Source organism: Bubalus bubalis, chromosome 4, assembly GCF_019923935.1.
Source record: "Bubalus bubalis isolate 160015118507 breed Murrah chromosome 4, NDDB_SH_1, whole genome shotgun sequence".
NCBI lineage: Eukaryota > Metazoa > Chordata > Mammalia > Artiodactyla > Bovidae > Bubalus > Bubalus bubalis.
In genome coordinates, this window is record NC_059160.1 from 11,536,834 (window position 1) to 11,552,274 (window position 15,441).

Genomic DNA, 15,441 nt, shown 5'->3' on the forward strand with positions numbered 1-15,441 from the left:
AGACACACCTGCAGCCTGTGACGGTCACTTTCCGGGGGCTTCAAGCTAAGTCCACTGCTGACTCTCTCCTGCTCCTTCTCTCCCTGACACGTGCACACACCACACACCAGGGAACTTTTAGCATTTGGTCCCCAAGTTTCCCTAGGGGAAACTTTCCCTAAGAGTCTATGGTCTAGAGTTTCTGTTCATTTACTTCTAGGTCTGAAAATACTACTACATGACCTTTATTGCCATTTTCCCCCCTCTGCCTTTCAAATGTACCGTGACCTAATTAAACCACTGGGAGGTGCTGGCCTGTGCCCGTCCACAGCCAAATGGGTGTGAACAATACTTCACACTGTGATGTCCGTGGGCATCCCCACCCCCACCCACTCCCCAAGAATGCCACCAGGCCCACCCAACTCCAGAGCATTTCTGTTCTGGTCATTTTCTCTTGTAGATTTTCTTCTCTCCTCTTCCACTCTACCAGAGCCAAGCCAGCCTCGAAAGGTTCAGGCCTGGGACCCATTGTCTGGCACTGGGGAGACCCCTACATCAGACTCAGAGCTCCCTCTGCAGCCAACACACTGCCCGGGTTCCCTGGAGAGGGAAAGGGGAACAAGAGGATCCTGCAGCCCAGCCCCAGCAAGAGCTCAGGCTGGGGTCAGCAGTGCCCTCGAGATTCGCCAGAATAAGGCTGGACTCTGCAGGTGGGTTTCCAGATGGGACCACACAGGGTACAGGGCACCAGGCCCCGGAGGGCCATCATGGCACACTGCTTCTGGGCAGGCAGACAGCAGCTGGGCCACTTCCCTAGCCTAGAAGAGCAGTGAAAATAGCATCCAGGTAAAGGCCTCTCCCCTCCCCAGATACCCCTCCCTGTGGTCAGGTCCATCTCAAGTGGACCACTCTCAAGGTCCCCTGAGAGCAGATTCAAATCCAGTGGACTGCCTCAGTTCCCATCTCCTCTCCTCTCTCCCACATCCCACCTGATGCTGACAGCGATGGCCTCCCCCTGCCCTCTGCGGCCCTGCAGGAGCAAGCCTCTCCTCCACCACCCTGGCCCCTCTGGCTCTGTTTTACCTGCTTCCTAACCTTTAAACATATGGGCTCCGTGCTCAGCCCTGCATCCTCCCCTTCTCTCTGTTCTCTCTCCCTAGTAATTCCATCCATTTCCACAGCTTTAAATCTCAGTTTTAAATGAACTCTTACCCTGCATGTTTGCTGGGTATCTTCCATTAGCCTTCCAAATCCACCCTCTACCCTTCCCATCCAGAAAGTCCTGCCCACCTAGATAACCCTCTCCACCTAGATAACCCTCTCCACCTAGATAGATTTTCCCATGGAGATAGCCCCGCCCACCCATGTAGCCCCACCTTCCTAGATAGATTTTTTCCCCCATGGAGATAGCCCCACCCAACCATATAGCCCCATCCTTCACTTCCTGGCAACCAGATGGGGAAACAGTGGAAACAGTGACAGATTTTATTTTCTTGTGCTCCAAAATCACTGCAGATGGTGACGGCAGCCATGAAATTAAAGGACACTTGGCTCCTTGGAGGAAAAGCTATGACAAACCTAGACAGCATATTAAAAAGCAGAGACGTTACTCAGCAACAAAGATCTGTATAGTCAAAGCTATGATTTTTCCAGTAGATATGTATGGATGTGAGAGTTGGCCACCAAGAAGTGATGCTTTTGAACTAAGTGTTGGAGAAGACTCTTGTGAGTCCCTTGGACTGCAAGGAGATCAAACCAGTCAGTCCTAAAGGAAATCAAGCCTGAATAGTCATTGGAAGGACTGAAGCTGAAGCTCTAATACTTTGGCCTCCTGATGCAAATAACTAACTCACTGGAAAAGACCCTGATGCTGGGAAATATTGAAGGCAGGAGGAGAAGGGGATGACAGAGGATGAGATAGTTGGATGGCATCAGTGACTCAATGGACATGAGTTTGAGCAAACTCCGTGAAATGGTGAAGGACCAGTAAGCCTGGCATGCAGAAGTCAATGGGGTTGGAAAGAGTTGAAGATGACTGAGCAACTGGAAAAGGTCAGTTTTCATTCCAATCCCAAAGAATGCTCAAACTACCACACAGTTGCCCTCATCTCACATGCTAGTAAAGTAATGCTCAAAATTCTCCGAGCCAGGCTTCAACAGTACATGAACCATGAACTTCCAGATGTTCAAGCTGGATTTAAAAAAGGCAGAGGAACCAGAGATCAGATTGCCAACATCTGTGGATCATCAAAAAAGCAAAAGAGTTCCAGAAAAACATCTACTTCTGCTTTACTGACTATGCCAAAGCCTTTGACTGTGTGAATCACAACAAACTGTGGAAAATTCTTAAAGAGATGGGACTACCAGACCACCTGACCTGCTTCTTGAGAAATCTGTATACAGGTCAGGAAGCAACAGTTAGAACTGAACATGGAACAAAAGACTGGTTCCAAATCGGGAAAGGACTATGTCAAGGCTGTATATTGTCACCCTGCTTATTTACCTTATATGCAGAGTACATCATGAGAAACGCTGGGCTGGAAGAAGCACAAGGTGGAATCAAGACTGCCGGGAGAAATATCAATAACCTCAGATATGCAGATGACACCATCCTTATGGCAGAAAGCGAAGAAGAATTAAAGATGATGAAAGTGAAAGAGGAGAGTGAAAAAGTTGGCTTAAAACTCAACATTCAGAAAACTAACATCATGGCATCTGATCCCATCACTTCATGGCAAATAGATGGGGAAACAGTGACAGACTTTATTTTTGGGGGGCTCCAAAATCACTGCAGATGGTGACTACAGCCATGAAATTAAAAGACGCTTGCTCCTTGGAAAAAAACTTATGACCAACCTAGATGGCATATTAAAAAGTAGAGACATTACCTTGCCAACAAAGGTCCATCTAGTCAAAGCTATGATTTTTCCAGTAGTCGTGTATGGATGTGAGAGTTGGACTATAAAGAAAGCTGAGCACCAAAGAATTGATGCTTTTGAACTGTGGTGTTGGAGAAGACCCTTGAGAGTCCCTTGGACTGCAAGGAGATCCAACCAGTCCATCCTAAAGGAAATCAGTCCTGAATATTCATTGGAAGGACTGATGCTAAAGCTGAAACTCCAACACTTTGGCCACCTGATGTGAAGAACTGACTTATTTGAAAAGACCCTGATGCTGGGAAAGATTGAGGGCAGGAGGATAAGGGGATGACAGAGGATGAGATGGTTGGATGGCATCATCAACTCAATGGATATTAGTTTGAGTAAACTCCGGGAGTTGGTGATGGTCAGGAAGGCCTGGCGTGCTGCGGTTCATGGGGTTGGAAAGAGTCAGACACGACTGAGCGACTGAACAACCACCTAGATAGCTATTCCCAGGTAGACAGCCCCATTTAGCCCCGCCCAACTAGATAGCCCCGCCCACTGGATAAAGGACTTCCTTGCCCTCCAGCCTTTGTTGAGAAAACCCCTTCCCTCTCCCACCTGGACTTGGCAGCAGCCTCAGAACTGTCCCCCCACCTGTGCTCTTAGGCCCCGCTTCACGCTGTACCATGCTGCCTAACTAGGCTCCTGGAAGAGCAGCTCTGGTCACCCCTTGCCCTCGCTCAAACACTCCAGAGTGTCTTGGGCAGCCTCAGGAATGGGAGGCAGACTCCAGCCCAAGGCGAGGACTCTCCACGTGTGCCAGCCTTCCCTCCACTTCTTCCCAGACATGGCTGTGCTCTAAGCAAACTCAGCTCCCACTCCTCTAAACTCCAGTGCCTAAGCCTGTCAATACTGCTCTTCATGCTGGGACCCACCCTACGTCTGCCCGCCCTTCAAGGTCCAGCCCCATCATCTATGCTTTCCCTATTTACTCCATTTGACCATACATCTCCTTCTTTAAGCCTCTGAGCCCTTCATCTTCATCTCCTTGGAGCACCAGGCACGCTCTGCCCATCGTGGGTGTCTGCATCTTCCCTCCCACTGGACTACACCCCCACCCCCCCCAAGAGGAAGGGACAACTGAGGGGCCATAACCAGACGTCACAGGAGCAGACCGCCTTACAGACAGCAGGTGCCCAACAACACGGTGAGAATGACCGACCACCCCAATTCCGGGAGAGGAAAAGCAACTTTTAGGATTGTTTTCACCAAAATTGGCATGAGATTCTCCATTTTCAGGGCATTTCACAGTCAATTTATCCTGAGAAAAGGCTCTTCATCGCCTGGTCTTTCAGACAGCCAGGCACAGGTCAAAATTTTTGCCTTTTAAATAATTGAAACACAGAGCCACAGGATCTTATCCGCTGCAGACCAAATATGACATCTGAGTCACTATAATCCCCTCGGATGTGCAGCTCAGATCCCCAGGAGGTCTTAGGAAGCCAGACACAGTGACAGAGGCTCTGACCTTGGAGAAACGCTGTGCAACCTTTCAGCTCTGGACAGCGGCCAAAACATACCTGTGCACAGGACCAGAAGGGGATGCAAAGGCAGAGCCCGCAAGACGGGGATTTACTAAGAGTCGGATTAAAGTAAGTGTATCAGTCTGCCAAAGGTCTGACCTGCATTCTGACTTAGCATGCTCAACTCTGCTAATCTGAGAAAGAGCGCACACACTTAATGCCCCACCTGAACCTGCCAATTGGAGAGCTGGGCGTGGGGCTGGGTGGGTGTGGGGCTGGAGGTCAGCCTGCGTCAGGACAAGGAGCCCTGATGGATGGTCAATATGGTCAAGCTACAGGAGGAGCTGAGACCAAGAGTCGGCAAGCTGCTGTAGCACAGAAAGCTGTCTGACTCTAACATATATGAGCCCACAAAGGTAAAGATAAGATAAAGTCTACCATCTGATTTTCTCTCTCTCTCAAAAAAAAAAAAAAAAAACAAAACACTGATTCTTTTTTCCTTCCTTAATAAGTCAAGTTGTTCAGATTTTCTAAGCCCAGGTTTCCTTATCTGAAAAAATAGAAATCATAAAACTTGTCCCATTACTTCAAAAAAAAATTTTGAAGGATAGTTGACAGTAGACATGAGCAAGATTGAAAAGGTATTCTAGAGCAATCAAAAAGCAAAGTGATGTTATCACTTTTAGGCAAAACAGTTATGGGGAAAAATAGCCATCCCAAGAATGAATGGGCTTCCTGAGTCAGTAACTGGCCGCTGGTCTCCACACGGGGCCACCATGTCTTACTGTCTCCTCCCCTCCTCCCTCTGTTCCTGGCTCTCTCCCCTGAGTGCTCCTTTTTCCGAGTGTCTTTCCCTCCCTCGCCTCGACTGCAGTTGTGCGAGGTGCAGGCAAGAGCCCCAGGCACAGCAGCACCCCCAGGCAAGCCCCCAGGCTGGAGACAGAGGCCCCTCGCCAGGCAGCACCTGGGCATACAGCCCCTCCACTGGCGCAAACGTGGGGCCACGGAACAGGACTCAGCATGGCCACACAAGACCCATCCTCTCCCAGGATCCTCACGGTTCCCAGAGTGGATGCTCCTGGACTATAGACAGGTAGACGGGGACATACAAACTAAAGAGCTGTGTCTTGCCCAACACCCACTTCCTGCCGTTCCAAAGCCCTGCTGGCAGGAAGGGGAGGGCTGAGCTGAGTCTGGAGACCTTCTTTGTTTTTTGGAAGGGAAACAGCATCAGTCACTTCTCATTGCTGGATTGTTAAACACCTAGTTAAAGTAAAAATTCTGATACAGGCCCAGGGAGCCTCAGGAACACACCAACCCTCATGACTGCCACAGTGGAATTCCCTGATACAATATCCTTGTCTACACAGGATTCTGATGTGGTGGAGCCACATGAGGAAAAGGGCTCTTCTAACAAAAAAGCCATAATTCAGACCCAGAAATTCCATTCCTAAGTCTGTACCCTAAAGAACTGAAAGCAAGAACTCAGATACTGGTACACTGATATTCACGGCAGCATTATTCACTGTAGCCTAAAGGCAGAAACAGTCCAAGTGTCCATCAGTTGACAAATGGATAAGCAGAATGTGGTTGGTTCATACAGTGGAATATTATTCAGCCACAAAAAGGAATGAAGTTCTGACACCCGTCATACAACATGAATGAGCCTTGGAAATGCCACATAAAATAAGCCAGACACAAACAGAAAAATATAGTGTGATTCTACGTAAATGAAATACCTAGAATAGAAAAATTCACAAACAGATTAGATGCTACCAGAGGCTGGGAGAGGGAGGAATCGGGAGTTGTTACTTAGAGCTTATAGAGTTTCTGTTTGGAGTGAGGAAAGAGTTTTGGCAATAGTCTGGTGATGGTTGTGCAATGCTGTGAATATAATTCATGCCACTGAACTGTATACTAAGATTGGTTAAAATGAAAAACTTTGTTATATAAATTTTATAATAAAACATTTTTAAAGGTCATAATTCACATCTTCAGCTATCAGTAGATGTGCCTTACAGACTTAGCTTTTCTGAGTTAAAAGAAATAAATCTTAAAATCACTTTTTGTATAACTGAAAGAAAGTGCTTGATCTCACCTCCAAGTGACACCCGGGTCCCCAGCTGACCTCCTGTGCTTCCTATTAACAGCATCATTTATCAGATGGGTCATTTATCAGGTGGGTCGTCACAACTGACCTAGATCTGAATTCAGGGGATGTGCCACGAGCAGTGAGATGGCACAGGTGAGCCCCAGTGACTGGATTAACATCACAGTCAATGATGCTTGAGAGTCCACAGTCACACGGAGATGCATGGGACAGAAGCAGGGATGGGGAGTGACTATCAGTGGGTGCGAGGTCTGTCTCTGGGCTGATGAAAATGTGCAGGCTTTGGTGATGATGATTGCACAACCCTGTAAAAATACTAAAAATCACCAAACTGTACATTTTAAAGGTACAGGAAATGTATCTTTTATGGTAAGTGACATATCTCCACCAAGATGTTCTTTAAAAATAAAGATAACGCATGCAGTCTGGGAGCTCAGCCTGCAAGGATGGGCCCCAAACTCATCAGACCCGGGTTGGAGAATGGAGGGCCTGTTTCCAGGGGGGGATTACTGGGGAGACGTTCCAAGAAGGCGGGGAAGCGAGGCCCTGCCATGAAGCGGTCATCTCAAAGCCAAAGCTGGACAGATGGAGTCCCCACTGGGATCTGAGGACCAAGCAGGGTCCAGGCAGGAAGCTCGGGAACAAATGCACAGCTCAGAGAGGGGATGGTGAGCGGAGGCGTGTGGAGTGACCACAGGACAGCACAAGCACTCAGATGTTTGTCCACCGCCATGACCGGCGGAAGACGCAGCTTCCACAGTGCACATCCAAGCCATGTGACACGAGGCTGGTCAAGGTCGTCTCTCCTCGGCCCCAGGTGGAGAGAAGAGAGAGACAGCACGTGCTTGGGAAGTCCAAGAGACCTGAACTTAATTCCTGGCTCCCACAGTGTCAGGATGACCTTGACCCCGTTATCAAGACCACTGCTTCTGAGTTCCCTCATGTGAAAAATGTCATTAACACCCTCCCATGGATGCACAGGGCTTCCCAGGTGGTGCTAGTGGTAAAGAACCCACCTGCCAATGCAGGAGATGCAGGAGACTCAGGTTTGTTCCCTGAGTCAGGAAGATCCCCTGAAGGAGGGCATGGCAACCCACTCCAGTATTTTTTCCTGGAGAATCCCACGAGCAGAGGAGCCTGCTGGGCTACAGTCCATAGGGCACGACTGAAGCGACTTAGCAGGCAACACCTAGGATGGACATAGGACGTAACGGTAGGAAGAGAGTATAAAGCACACTGCTCCTGCCCCGTCTACAAACACAGAACAATGGATGCCACAACATATTATTTTAAAAATAAAAATTTAGACATTGATGCCCCAGAGATCACAGGCCCAGAGGCTGGGAGGCAGGTGGCGAGTGATGCAAGGCGCAAAGTTAAACGCACGTTTCCCAGCACACATTTTGACGATAAGATTATTTTTGCTTTGGGAAACTAAAGGCTAGTCTGTCACTTCCCATGTAAAATTAAAGCCCTTTCCTATTTGATGAGTGTCTTAAGATGCCGCATGGAATTGCTCCCTCCCCTTACCTACAAACCGCCAGCACATTTGCTATATGTTTTTTTTTAATTAGCTTATTTTCCAAAGCCAAGGTTGACATTTGAAGCAAAGTTTATTTGCCAGGCAGCCTGTCCTCTGGGGCTAAGGAGTGGTTGTTTAGTTTTGGGGAGTTCACATGGACAGTGAGGACAGGTTGATCACCCAGCCTCCTGCTCTCAAGGTCTGGACCAGCAGAGGACTTCTGGCTGGTTCAGGAGGCAGAACTTCGGCCTCAGGCCGCACACGGGGACCATGTGCCGTGGACGTGAGGAAGCCTGGCCTCCCTGGGTCCTGACCCTCCAGCTGGTCCCACGGTCCTGAGAGCCCACGGGCTCAGGTTGGTTGCCAAGAAAACCAGAAGACCAAGCCTCCCCCGATGGTCTTCCCCTTCTCCTTCGATATTCAGTATCAGCCAGGCCACCTCAGATTCTATTTCTCTTTGTTTCACGCTTCCATCCTTGAAGTTTTGAATAATGTCAGCCACCCAACACCACCTCCAACGCTGCTTGAATGCTACGGAAGTTTCATGGCCCTGCTTCCTCACACGCCGGTGTCCTGTGATTTGCTAAAGCCAGCTGCCACCGCACAGCGATGTACATCCAGCCTCCCATTCGGAGCCTCACGGCTGCCCTGCAAAGCCGACTGGCTAAAGATTACTGTCTCCATCCCACAGATGAAAAATGGGGACCTGATTCTTTCAAACGTCTCAGAGAAAGACATCAAGTCAAAAAAATGTGACCCAAGTCATTTTTTTAGGTGTAGGGTTATTTATTTTTCTTTCTTTCTTTCTCTTCTTTACTTTTGCTAACTAACATCTTTGAAAGGTTTTAGCCCAACATGGATTATTTTGGAAGGAGAAAAGTATATAAATGACTGAACATGACACAATGGTTACAAAGTAAATAGAGCTTAATTGAGTAATCAAATCAACATTTCTCAACATTTCTGCCCACAGGCAATACGGAGAAGAACATTCATTTACTGTCTGAGTTTTGGCTTGCTTCTCTAAAGGACAGGAGACAAGATTATTTTATTTTCTTTTCAGCTAGGTTCCAGCAGGCAGCACCATGAGTAGACGAGTGTATTAAAAGAAAGCCCGTTGGCAAATGGGCAGCTTGAATATTTCATGAAATGATGGCAACACGGTGTTCTGAAATGGTGGCTTCCTCCCGGGACCTCAGAGGCCACACCTCTGAGGGTGAGCAGGGCTCAGACCTGGTCCTAAAAGCTGAAGACCAGCTCAGCGTCCAAGGCCTTCCAGTCTCTGGGTGCATCAGGTCAGACACCAAAGGCTCAGAGATTCTGGGGATCGTGGAGGCTGGCCTCAGTGACCCCCTCCCCATAGACCTCTCCTTCTTTAAATGTCTCCTCGGAAGAGGAGGGGTCCTGGGGGTCTAGCCCTGACAAGGGAGCAGGGGGGCCTTTGTTCCCCAGCTCAGTAGAGTCGGGGGCACCCTGGCCTCTGACAGCTGCAGCCTGATCGCCCATGCTTTCTACCTGTGCTATCTGTAGCTCACCTGCATGGCCACCCTGCCCTTGGTTTCTACACACAGCAAAGCTGGCCGGTCCGTGAACAACTGCCAACCCCTTGCCAAGGGAGCCTGGCAATGCAGGCTCGTCGCTCCCTCAAGGGAGCCCTGACTGGGGCAGAAAGGCCGGGAGCAAACAAAAAGGCTTGGACAGGTCTCCATTCACAAAACAGTGATCTGAGTTTTGTAGGAGTTTCTTGTGGACATGCACGAACTTTTACTCTGTCATCTAAGAAATGTTTAAACCTTTCCAATAAAAGATAACCCCAAGTCTGTTTCTAAATCTACTATCTCAGAAAAGACTTTAGCGAGAACAAAAGCAGGGTCGGGAGAGGGATGGGGGAGGGCAAGAAGTTTATTAGGCAAAGTCTAACCAGAAACCCTGAGCAATGCTCTTAGAGCATCGGTGTGCACCGAGTAGGTCCAGAGACGGCAGGAGGATGGAGAATGGAGGTGGGTTCCAGGCCCGACTCTCCTGAGTGACCCTGCAAGGGCCTGTTTGCTCATCTGGGAATGGCGTTGGTTCCTACCGTTTCTCTTGCCCGTAAAATCTTCTGATCCTGGAAAGTAAATTCCCGAAGAGACATGCATTTATTCTAGGTCTGCTTGACAACCCTTCAGAGAACATGAGTGTGGAACGGCCCCCTCCCTCTCCCTACACACTCACACACGCACACCAGAGGACAACTGGGAAGCAGCCCTGTGATGAAAAGCTGTCTGGGGCCTGGGGACAGGACTGAGGGGTTTCGGTTCCGACTAGTTAGGCCTCCTCTTCCTCACCTCCATTCAGAGCCAGGTCCCCGAGGGCTCTGGGGAGGTGAGGGCCTGTTTTCAACCTCTCTTTGTCTCCTGAGCTGCAGGCCCAAACCGCCCCACTCTGTCCTGTAAATCCCCACCTAGGTGAATTCAGTCCCACATGTAGCAGCTGTGAGCCCCACATGCTCCCAGACACCCCAGGGAGCTGGGCCTCCTCCTGCAGCCCCTGAGGCCCAAGTCCCCTCCCAGCTCTGCCCTCCAGGGCTCCCACCCCATCTCACCCAGCAAAGAGGTGGCAAGGCCCCAGGGGCCCCAGGTCAAGGCCTGGCCTCAAGCAAGGGGTACCCATCTGGGACCTGGGCCCCACAACACAGGAGTCCTGCCAGCCCCCGCCCTGCTCCTCCCACCGTGAATTCCAGAGAGTCCCTGCACCCGACTTGGAAACAGCGCTGAAGGCCCTCCATTTCCCCAGAGGGATCCTGTCACATCTACTTGTTTCGTACAGTATATAACCTTGAGGTTCATCGAAACAGGTGTTTACTAAATTATTTTAATAATGACAGTCGTGGCTGGGAGTGTTGCTTCATTATCAGAACGCTTAGCACTTATGTCACTAAATATTTAGCACCTGATATTTTGCAAAACAATTCCCCATGCCATTTAAAACATTTTTTTCCAATCAGTCTTCTGCTCTCATCCTCAGAGCCCACGACAGACTTAGGCAACAGTGAGGACAGAACCTAGAAACAGACTCAATCAGGGCGATTATCTTGCTAATTAGTCTTGTTGTTAAGTCTCCAGGTGTTTCCCAAACAATCCATCTGATTCCTTTTTTTTTTTTAAGATTTTTTTTTTAAGTTTTTTTGGGGGGGATGTGCACCATTCTTAAAGTCTTTATTGAATCTGTTACAATATTGCTTCTGTTTTTTGTTTTGGATTTTTGGCCCGGAGGCATGTGGGTCCTCAGCTTCCTGACCAGGGATTGAACCCGCACCCCGCCCCTACACTGGAAGGCCACGTCTTAACCACAGGACTGCCGGGAAAGTCCCCCAACCAGCAGCCGTCAGTCCACACTGGAAAATAAAATTGTCTCCCGATTTCGAACGCGGAGCACGGACTCGAGAGTCCCCGTGAGGAGCTGTCAGCTGACAGGTCACCAGTGAGTGACCTCCGACCCCAGCCAGAGGGTCTTGGGCCAGGAGGGGCGGGTGCTGCAGCCCCTCACTCTCACTGTCAGGTTGGACCCTGGGAACTTACCTATTCATCCCCCCAGGGTCAAGGCTATGCTAGGAGGTGGAGCAAAGAAAGGGATGGGAAAGAGAACACGGTGAGGGGGAGGGGAGGGGGCAGGGACCCAGTGCTGAGAAGCAGAACAGACCTCAGCCACTTCCTACCCGAGGTCTCAGGAGCTCTGCTGCCATTCCCAGCAGGACACCAGCCAGACTCATAAACAGAGATCAACTGTGGAGTGTATACCCACTTGTTTCTGTGTTTTTCCCCTAATAAATCTAGGGGAATGTCTTCTTGCCTTTGAGCAACCCCATAGGCCAGCCCCTCCCAGCCCCACACTCCAGCAGGGCCTCAGGCCGGCCAGACCCACCAGCCCCTCAGGTCACCAAGCCCTGGTGAGATTAATCTGGGGAGGAAACATGTACAGGGAGGATGTTAATACAGGGCCGTGACAGGTTCAGCCTAGAGGATGCTGCCTGTGCTAGAGGTCATTGCAGGGCTGGGGCAGGAGGAACGATGGGGTGGGAGAAATCCAAAGTGGATTCAGTACCAGAGAGGGAAGGGGGTTGGTGAGGGCGCATCACGTGTACAGCGTGGCACCCGTCTTCCGGGCCTCTGCCCTGGGGCAGGTACGCCTACGAGGCACAGCAGCCAGGTTGCCCTCACCTGTGCCCCCCACTGCAGGTGCCCCTCCTGACGCCCAGACCCTGGAGCACCACCTCCTGGAAGAGGCAGGAAGCACAGCCCCTCTGGTCTGGGGGCTGCTTTCATCCCCCCAGGGTCAAGGCTGTGCTAGGAGGTGGGGGACACAAAGATCAGCAGGCCCTCAGACCCTGACCCGGGATGCCCCTGGGTCTCCTTCTGCATCCGGCTTACACCCAGAAGAACCCACCTCAGGCAGTTCTAAGTCACAGAGAAAACTGAAGAAAGAGTCCCAAGCCATCTCCAAGACTCATGGGTCAATGGCTCACCATCTCCTGTACCCGTAGCATCAACCTGTAGAGGACCGTTTGCCCAACGTGAGGCACAGGTATGCAACGGTGCGGGGACTACATCACCAGTCTTCCTGTCTGCCATGTACCAAGTCCCCAGAGGGCATTAGGCTCTTGTGTAATCTATTTAAAATAGCTCTTCTTTATTCAGTGTGTGTGTGTGTGTGTGTGTGTGTGTGTGTGCATGCGCGCACATTTAAATACTGTTAGCATGTGCTCCGTGGAAATAATGAATAATTGATTCTTGTAACAGATTCGATTGTCTAGTACTCTGATACACTGCAAAGTGTCTGAGTGGTACTAGGGACGGTATTTGGAAACTTAAAAGCCCTTTTCTCCGGGTTCCTCCACACAGAACCTGAGAAAGAGAAGCTAATGTCACCCCTTCTTCAACCTGCACAAGTTGGGGTGCAGGTAACAATGCCCTCCGACCCCTGACCGTGATTACTATCACTTTATTACGATGAGGACTGTCCTGCCGCATCGGTAAGTCCCACTTTGAAAAGAAAAGCACGGTGTGTCTTCCACTCCCAGAACACGCCTCCCCCTCTGCCTCATCTCCAGCAGATAAGGGACATTCTGATGTTTTATTTGTTAAATGGTTGACTATTAAGAAACTCATTTGCTAGCTGGAGCCTGCAATGGAAAATCAGCCCAGAAAAGTGGGAGGCTGGCGAGCGACCAGAGCAGATGGGAGATGGAGGTGAGGGGAGGCCCACGAGCCCCTTCCAGTCTGGACGTGGGGTCGGGGGCCAGCCCTCGGGGTACCTGCAGGCTGTTCGAACATGCTGACCCCCCTCTCCACACCCTGACCGCCCCACCACCACACACACAGCACTGCAAACCAGGGCGAAAGGGCCCATGCACTAAGCGATGGGAAGAGGAGGGTGTAACCCCCAGCCCTGGCAACTTCTCCGGCCCTCCACTCTGGCTGTCACCACCCACCCGACGTCATCATCCGCTCCTCCGGCCTCTCAGGTCCTGAAACCCTGACCCTGGGCATGTTCCATTGCCCCGTTATTTCTGAAGCCACAGCCAGCCCTTCCTGGCAGACGCTCCTGCTCCTCCAGGTCTGCCCCTCCTCCTCGCCTCCTGCCCCAGGAAGACCCCGGCAATGCCAAGGATGGGGTGGGTGGGAGGGAGAAGACAGCAGGAAGACGGGGGTCCTGGTGCTCTCACACCTGAGAACCACGTCCAGGAAAGGAGGCAAAACTGCTCTGAGAATTATATAATCACTGCGGCTTCAAGGGAGAGGACTGGGATCCAGGTTGCCATAGCGTTTGTGGCGTGTGGCTGGGAAGGCAGCGCGCCCGGCCACGCGCCCTGCTGCCCGCCCCTCCATCTTCCTCGCAGACCTCACAGGGCCTCGGCTCCTACTTTGAATGTCTGCTCCCCGCAGGCGGGAGGGGAGGAGGCGCTGGGGGATTGGGGGGAGCAAAAGGAAGAAGGAAAAGGGCCAAAAAGGATTTGTCCTGCACAGAAAGGGGGCCCTAGGAACTGCTGAGGATTATTGCCACGTGAATAACAATCATGACTACAGGTCACTGCCATTGTGGGTGACAGCCAGGATGTGGCCACTGGGTGCTCCACTTCAAGGCTGCCTGGACTGAGCCGGGAGCCCCGAGGGCAGAAACCTACCCCCCTCCGCTCTTCACAGACATCATCCTTTCTTTTGTGTCGCTCCCGCCTCCCTCTGAATCTGTCCAGGACTCCATCAGGAGGGGCACAGCAGAACAGGTGAGGGGTGGGACAGGGGACAGAGCTGCTCTCCTGACCCGAAAGCCATGGCTCACCCTAGAATCCATGGCCCTTGACACAATCGTTTCCACCAAAAGAGGCCACAGTCTCCCCACGGCCACCCAAGCTGGAGATCAGTTTCAGGTTGGACGGAGCCCAGGGAAGCTGCCTGGCAGCCTCTGGCTCCAAAAGGGTAGGGACTCTGCCCGCTAAGGGTGAGGCTGGGGGCCAAAGGAAGGAGGAGGCTGGAAAGGAGAGACGGAGACAAAAACCACCAGGCTGTCCTCACAGGAGCACCTGATGTGCCCAGGAAGTAGCAGGACCAACAGCGACAGGTACTGAGAAGGAAGAGGTTGCAAGGAAGCATATAAATAGGGAGGCTTGGGAAACTGGGAGAGGCGAGGCAGAGCCTGCACCCAGAGGCAGAGGAAGCCACAGGGGAGGCCCAGCCGAAGCTGGAGGCGGCCACACTCCAGCAAGACCGGCCCTCTCCGCTCCATCTTGACCTTAATTGCTGAGCAGTGCCAAAAAATAATAACTTGTTAATATGGGCGGCGGGGGGGAGGGGGGGGGGATGAGGGAGAAAGTTTCCAGGAAGCGGGGAGTTGCCTGAAAGCCTTCCCCCTTCGCAGGGGGAGCGGCTGACACTTGATGCCAAGGATGGAGACGCTGGAAAACACTGGGCGACAGTGTACAGCCGCGTGAGCTCGGCACACCCTTTATTATTGCCTTAAAACATGAGAAAGCAGGGCCCACACACCGCCCGATTTCTAACCCCCGCTGACATCCTCAGGTGCTAGCCCGCATGTGGGTGCGAATAACACACGGGGCGTGGGCGCGCGGGGTCAGTGGCTGCAGAGAGGTGGGAGGGTGTAGGTGAGCCGAGAAGAGGAACACAGGGAGAGGGAAAGAGGGGGAGAAGGAAAGGGAGAGGCGCCGAGACTCACAGTCGTCTCTCGGCTCCTACCCGCCCCCTGGAGCGCGCTGCCCGGGCGGGGGCGCGGGGCCCGGGCGCCGGGCAGCGGGCGGGGGCGCCGGCCGGCCTGGTACGGGGCGCGCGCGCGCGCGCGCGCTCCCAGCCGCGCCCGGGCGAGGCGAGGACCCCGGCCCGCCGGGCTGGGGCGTCGCCGGCCGGGCAGTCGGGCTCCCCTGGCGAGCGCGAGACAGCGAGGCCGGAGCAG

The 15,441-nt window shown here is 51.9% G+C and overlaps 1 protein-coding gene across 13 annotated transcripts in view; it reads right to left on the reverse strand.

Moving 5' to 3' along the window:
• Positions 1-15,441, reverse strand: part of CACNA1C (calcium voltage-gated channel subunit alpha1 C) — a 463,540-nt gene that overhangs the window by 378,632 nt on the left and 69,467 nt on the right. The gene's annotated exons all lie outside the window — the stretch shown is intronic.